The sequence below is a fragment of the Bidens hawaiensis genome, unplaced genomic scaffold, assembly GCF_021521415.1.
Source record: "Bidens hawaiensis isolate Kalapana, Puna unplaced genomic scaffold, B.hawaiensis_p1.1 tig00021915_1, whole genome shotgun sequence".
Lineage (NCBI taxonomy): Eukaryota > Viridiplantae > Streptophyta > Magnoliopsida > Asterales > Asteraceae > Bidens > Bidens hawaiensis.
The window spans coordinates 11,998-18,410 of record NW_027493398.1 but is presented as its reverse complement, the minus strand read 5'-3'; the positions used below and the strand labels follow the sequence as shown (position 1 = coordinate 18,410).

The 6,413-nt window shown below is 36.6% G+C and overlaps 2 pseudogenes across 2 annotated transcripts; both read left to right on the top strand.

Annotated features, from left to right (window-relative positions):
• Positions 1–285: 285 nt before the first annotated feature.
• On the top strand, positions 286–1,552 carry LOC143564288 (uncharacterized; annotated as a pseudogene). The gene is made up of 2 exons (XR_013140838.1): positions 286–469; positions 745–1,552. The product of XR_013140838.1 is annotated as an uncharacterized LOC143564288 (transcript).
• Positions 1,553–4,231: 2,679 nt separating this feature from the next.
• LOC143564287 (uncharacterized) lies at positions 4,232–5,766 on the top strand (annotated as a pseudogene). Its single transcript, XR_013140837.1, has 2 exons — positions 4,232–4,707; positions 5,254–5,766. The product of XR_013140837.1 is annotated as an uncharacterized LOC143564287 (transcript).
• Positions 5,767–6,413: the final 647 nt, after the last annotated feature.

The window sequence follows — 6,413 nt, the reverse complement described above, 5'->3', positions numbered from 1 at the left end:
TCTTCACATGAATTGATAACATTTTTCCTTTACAGCTTTCTAGGGTAAAATTTATATTAATCTCTTCTAATAAAATACATGAAATTGAGAACCAATTTTCCCATACCTTGAGGTATAAGCTACAAGCTTTAGCAAGCTAAAACGTTGACATAAAGAAGCGAATGAACCCTCTTTCTTACTTCACAAGTTATATACATAAAAATATGCTATAAATAACTCACTACAACACTCACTTTTATAACAAACCTTACAAAGCATTGTTTCTAGTAGTTTTGTCAACAATAGCTATTTCTGGTGCACTCACACAAGTCAAAGCTTATTCAAGCTCTTATTGTAGCCCTTGGTCTCGTTGCCAAGGCCAAACCCTCTATTGCCCTTCTGAATGTCCCTCTAGCGAGTCCAACGACCCCAAGGCCAAAACTTTGTCGTATAGATTGTTATTCTCCGAAATGCAAAGCTGAATGCAGACGTATGTGACAATATCTTTTTCATCTCATTCTAATTTCTCTATTTATGTAATTTTTTTATGTGAGTTGAGTCTTACTAGATTTCGTTGTTTAGTAGGGTATTGACGGGTGTCTCGTAGTTACCAAAAATTTCAAGTTTATTGGTTTGGGTTAGTGAAGTAAACGAGCTGAGTCAAGCCAAATTGAAATACCGAACTTAAGCTTGGCTCGTAAAAAGCTTGAGCCAACTTATTTTAAATTAGCATTGACACATTTCTTCTTCTTTTTTTTATTGTAGACCGCAAACCGAACTGCGACAGCCCAGGATCAGCATGCTACGACCCACGCTTCATAGGCGGAGACGGCATTGTCTTCTACTTTCACGGCAAGGTTAACCAACATTTCTCCTTGATTTCCGACACCAACCTCCAAATCAACGGTCTATTCATAGGCCATCGCCCATTAGGCCGGTCCCGAGACTTCACATGGATCCAAGCCCTTGGTCTCCTCTTCAACTCCCACACATTCTCCTTAGAAGCAACCGAATCCGCCACATGGGACAACGAAATCGACCACGTTAAGCTCTCATACGACGGACAAGACATTTCCTTACCCGTTGGCGGTCTTTTTCCACGTGGCAATCACCAGAGGAAGATATAAAGATTGAGAGGACTTCCAACATGAATGGTGTGATGGTGACCATTTCTGGAGTGGTTGAGATTTTGGCTAATGCGGTCCCAGTGACGGCTGAAGACGATAGAATACATGGTTATAAGGTTCCTAATGATAATTGTTTTGTTCACTTGGAAGTTCAGTTTAGGTTTTTCGGATTATCTGATAATGTTGAAGGGGTGCTAGGACGAACATACCAACCGGATTTTAAGAGTCCTGCGAAACCAGGAGTGGCAATGGCGGTTGTGGGAGGTGAAGATAAGTATAAAACGAGCTCTTTGTTGTCGGCGGATTGCAAAAACTGCATCTTTGATTCGAGTAATGTTGCGGGGAAAGATAAGCAGATGGTTATGTTGGATTGTACTGCTAAAGGGATGTTCCATGGGAATGGGATTGTGTGCAAGAAATGAAGGTTGAAGATGTTTATTGAATGATGAATGTTGTCATGAAATAAAATCATTATGTATGATTAATAAACTTGTAGATTGATCATCAATCATTGGTGTCTAAATGTTATGGGCTTTGGTGTGTTTTTATTGTAATGTTGTGTATTGAAAATGTACATGTATATTGTAATTTATCGTGTGGTGTATTCTTGTTTCATTTTTTAAGTTGGGTTGAAACCCGTGTACTTCATGGGTTGAAAAAATAAAATGATAAAATTACAAAATTGTAACAATTTGTAATTGCTGGGATTAAATATTCTTAAATGCAATATAACATCATGAAAATATCAAACCTAAAATGTCAATTTTAAAAGTTGAAGGGTCTGTTAATAATACCATCAAAGTAAAGTTCTAAAATAAAATTAAAAGTAAGAAAAAACTGTCGATAACGGATAAGGATTCGTTATCGTCAATGTAAAATGAGGAAATCTAACATATTTTGATGATTATAATAAATATTTGGTATTAGTTATGTTGAAATAATGACATTTTGTTGTTTATTCTTTAGTGAAATTTTTATTAAAACAATTGATTAAGAATTTCAAGATTGGTAAACGGTAGTGTCTTCTTGTATGTTGGAAAACTGTTTTGACTTTATCATTTATTTAAAAAGTTGTATGATGTTTATTTGTGGCCTTTATACTAGAAATGGTTAAAAGAAAATCTTGAATATTTATGAAACTTGTCGAATACAGTTATCCTTGTTATGATTTATCTTGAATGTTATTATTTGGAAAAGTTAAAGACACTTGTTATGATTTATCTTGCTTAGTTATGGCAATATCTAGGATTTGTTGACATAAATTCTTAGGATGTTATGCTAGTTTCAAAGATCATGAATTAAATGAATGCTTAAACATTGCCTAAATTAATCAATCTTAGATGGGTTAGATGAACATGAAACATATTGTAATTTAACGTATGTGACGTATTCTTGCTTTATAACCAACGCTTACATTTTACCACATTAATGGGTATACGTACCTGACAATAGAGGTGCACATATTGGGTATTTCAAATACCCGGTTTCGGGTAAGGTATGGAACCGGTTTTGGGTATGACTAGATTTTGGAAATCGGGTATTAGTAATACCCGGGTTGGGTTCGGGTCGGGTATAGAACCGGGTATTCAAAAATCGGGTATTTGAATACCTTATTTTAGGGTATTGAAAAAAATCCTATTTCCGGGTTTTTTTTTTTCCGGGTATTTTTCGAATATAGATTGGCTGTTTTTAGGGGTTGTAATTTTTAGGGGTATTTTTCGGTATTTTTCAGGTGTTTTTAATGTTAATTTCAGGTACTTGAAAAACTCTGTTCCGGGTTTCGGGTATTACCGGGTACAAATCGGGTCCGGTTCGGGTACGAGTTTTGATACTGAAATGTAGAGATGCACAAATAACCCGTACTCGGAATCGGACCCGAAAAAAATACCCGGAACCGGTTTTTTTATACCCGGGTATTCTATACCCGAAACCGGAACCGACCCTACACGTAGGCTATGGATAGGGTATGCATTTTGAGGTCAATACCCGTACCCGATTTATACCAGTAAATACCTGGACCCGGTCATAACCTATACCCATTACCCGGTTATACCCGATAACCGATACCAATTTTCTAATACCCGAAATACATGAGATTTTATAGTATATTTTTATGTTTATTTCACAACTTTTATGTTTAAGTTTTTGTAATATGCATATTACTAAGTAAATAATTTGTAATTAAGTGGATTTATGGTTTTTGTAATATAATTTAATTATTTTTATAAATTACAAAGCAAATTTCAATTTTAAACAAATTAAAAAATGTATAAAAAAATTACAAATTCAAAACCGGGTATTAATACCCGGTCGTACCCGGTTCCAATACCCGAACCCGATCAGACCCGACCCGGTACATAGAGTTTAGTTTTTCTCCTCAATGCCTTACCCGAAACCTACCTAATTTCTCTCAATACCCGATTTTTCAATACCCGATAATACGTGAAACTGGTTCCATACCCGAACCCGGGTATTAGAAAAAACCCGATTTGTGCACCTCTACTGAAATGCATATCCTATCCGTATCCTACTGGTAGGGTCCGTTATGGTTTTGGGTATTAAAAAGCCGAGTATAAAAAAACCAGTTTCGGGTTTTTTTTTTTCGGGTCCAGTTACGGGTTCTGCTTTTATCGTGCACCTCTAGTTAAGCCATCTATGAAACACGATGTTGGGCCAAACTAATAGAATACGATTCTATTAATTTCTCTTTCTAGCCCATTAATATTGGGCTAAACTTATAACACTCCTACCTAATCATAGAGAAAACCGACAACCCATCCACTAATGCTTGGTGGGACCACCCCAACGAATCTACCTAATTAAAGACAGGCATCTTCCACCTACGTGTCACCGACTCCTACTTTATACGCCTAATCCCTTCTTCCACACCCAAAACACCAAACTCCACACCAATATGCATCAATCACTTGTACACCATCCATTAAAATCAGTACACTCCCCTGTCTTAACCCAATCTCACCCTGCCAAAACTCCTTAACTCCCCACCACGTTTATTCCGTGTCACACATATTATTGGTTGCCAACTTTCCATCAAATACAACATAACATAGAAAAACTTGTTACAACTTACAAAAAATAAATTGTGTTAAGTGATTATTATTAATATTAATCTCTCCGGCCACAATCCGATCACCGGTGACAACAACCGCAATGGCGCGCGGTCTCTTCGCATGTTTCCCTAAGCGCGCCTCCTCGGGCACCAACATATCACAACAAACCGAGCCCACACCCAACGAGTCACAACATGTCGAGGCAGTCATGGTGGAATTATTCTCGTCACAGGGCTGTGCCACGTCACCGGCCGCGGAGCTTTTGTTTTCGAGGTTAGGGAGGGGGGATTTTAAGTTAGAGGTACCGGTTATATTATTGGCGTACCATGTTGATTATTGGGTGGAAAGATCCTTTCGGGTCGAGTCAGTGGACTGTCAGACAAAAGGAGTATGTGGAGTCGTTTAACCTTGACACGATGTTTACCCCTCAAGTGGTGGTTCAGGGGAGGGCCCAGTGTATTGGGAATGATGAAGATGCTTTGCTATCGTTCATTGCCGCCGCACCCAGATACTCCTCGCCAGCGTTCCAGGTGATTTGCGTGAATTTTAACTAATTTTGAGTTTAATTTAAACAGGTTTGGGTTGGTTTCGTGTCAAATTGATGTACATGTGAACATGTTTGGTTAAACGGTTTGTGTCATCCAACCAACAGGCCGGTTTAACCAGTTTATATTTTTTAAAACCTTTTATAAAATATGTTTTACGCAAAACCAGAATATTTTATATCAAAGTTTAAAAGTTAAAACAGAATTGACATACGGTTAATATTTATATTATGAAAATTGACAATTTTTTGTTGTAAATTTGTATTACTAAAGTTTTGTTATGTAAAAGAATAACAAGATTTGGGTTAAACATGTCATGTTCGGGCCAACCTACAAATAATCTGTCGGACACAATCTGGGCTCGTGTCCTGTTCTTGTCAAAATTTCGGGTTATGTGTCTAGTTGGACCCGCTAATCATCATATTATATTAATATTACAAACAGTTTAACAATCAAATTCTTGATTATGTCAACATGTAACGATTTAATGTTTACAAAATTTATTTTTGTTGCATTGTTGCTTGGTTATAGGCAACATTCCAAAGGCCTACACCGGAATCCTTGCAAGTCTCACTAAAAGGATCACTACGAGCCAAACTTGACGACAAAGGAGCCGACGTCATGGTGGCACTCTATGAAAGCGGGCTTGTAACCGACTGCAAGAATGGTGACAACAAAGGACGAGTCATAGCCAACGATTTTGTGGTCAGAAAGGTTTCAAAGATATGGTCTTTCAACAACCAACCTCCCAAGAAGACATTAACCCGGACCGTAGATTTTGGCTTATAGGGAAGGCTTCAACAGCACCAAACGTGGGATTGTCGTGTTCGTGCAACAACATGGTACGCATCATATATTTGGTCGCAGCGAATTCAGTTACCTGAAAATCTTTGAGTCGAGTTTTCTTTGGTGAGATGATTTGTTTGATTTGGGCATTGGTTATGTGTGTTTATGTGATTGAAGTAGTATTGTTTACTGATTTTATTGTATAGTTGATTTTGGTAGACTTAAATACCATTTCTTAGAACTTGATTTTGGTTAATTTGATTTTGTGATGACGTGAATTGGGTTTAAGATCTGAGTCCGTGTTCGAACAGTCAAAAGATTATTAACGGGATTTAAGAATTAGGTTTGACATTCTTTCTTTATATCTATCTCTATTCAGTTAAATAATATTTTTTTAATATATTTTTCATGCTATTGTTTAATCTGTTTTACTCATACAATCACTCATAAACATTTATAGAGATTCATATGGAGAATTAATAATGAGTCTTTGTGATGAACAAAATTATGAATATTTTAAAATGATTTCTAGGTAAATTACAGAGTTGGAAACGAAAAAGTCGTTATCACTTATCTAAGTACTAAAATTTTAAAAAAGTCCATCCTCTTATCTACATTAACCATATGAATTTTATATATATTATGTTGATCGAGATACATTAATAACTTGATCGTTGAAAACTATTCCCTAGTCAGTCTCTGGTGACCTTCTAACAGAGTTATCTGCATGTTGCATCTCTGATCTGGACTTGGGAAAGACTCAAGACTAGGTCCAACCCGACAACAAGTTAAGCCCGACTGAGACTTCATTGTAACAACAATTTGGAACCTACTTTCTTTAACATTGAACATAAGCAAATGGCTAAAAGGAAATGGATGTGTCTAAAGATAAAAATTATTGTTAT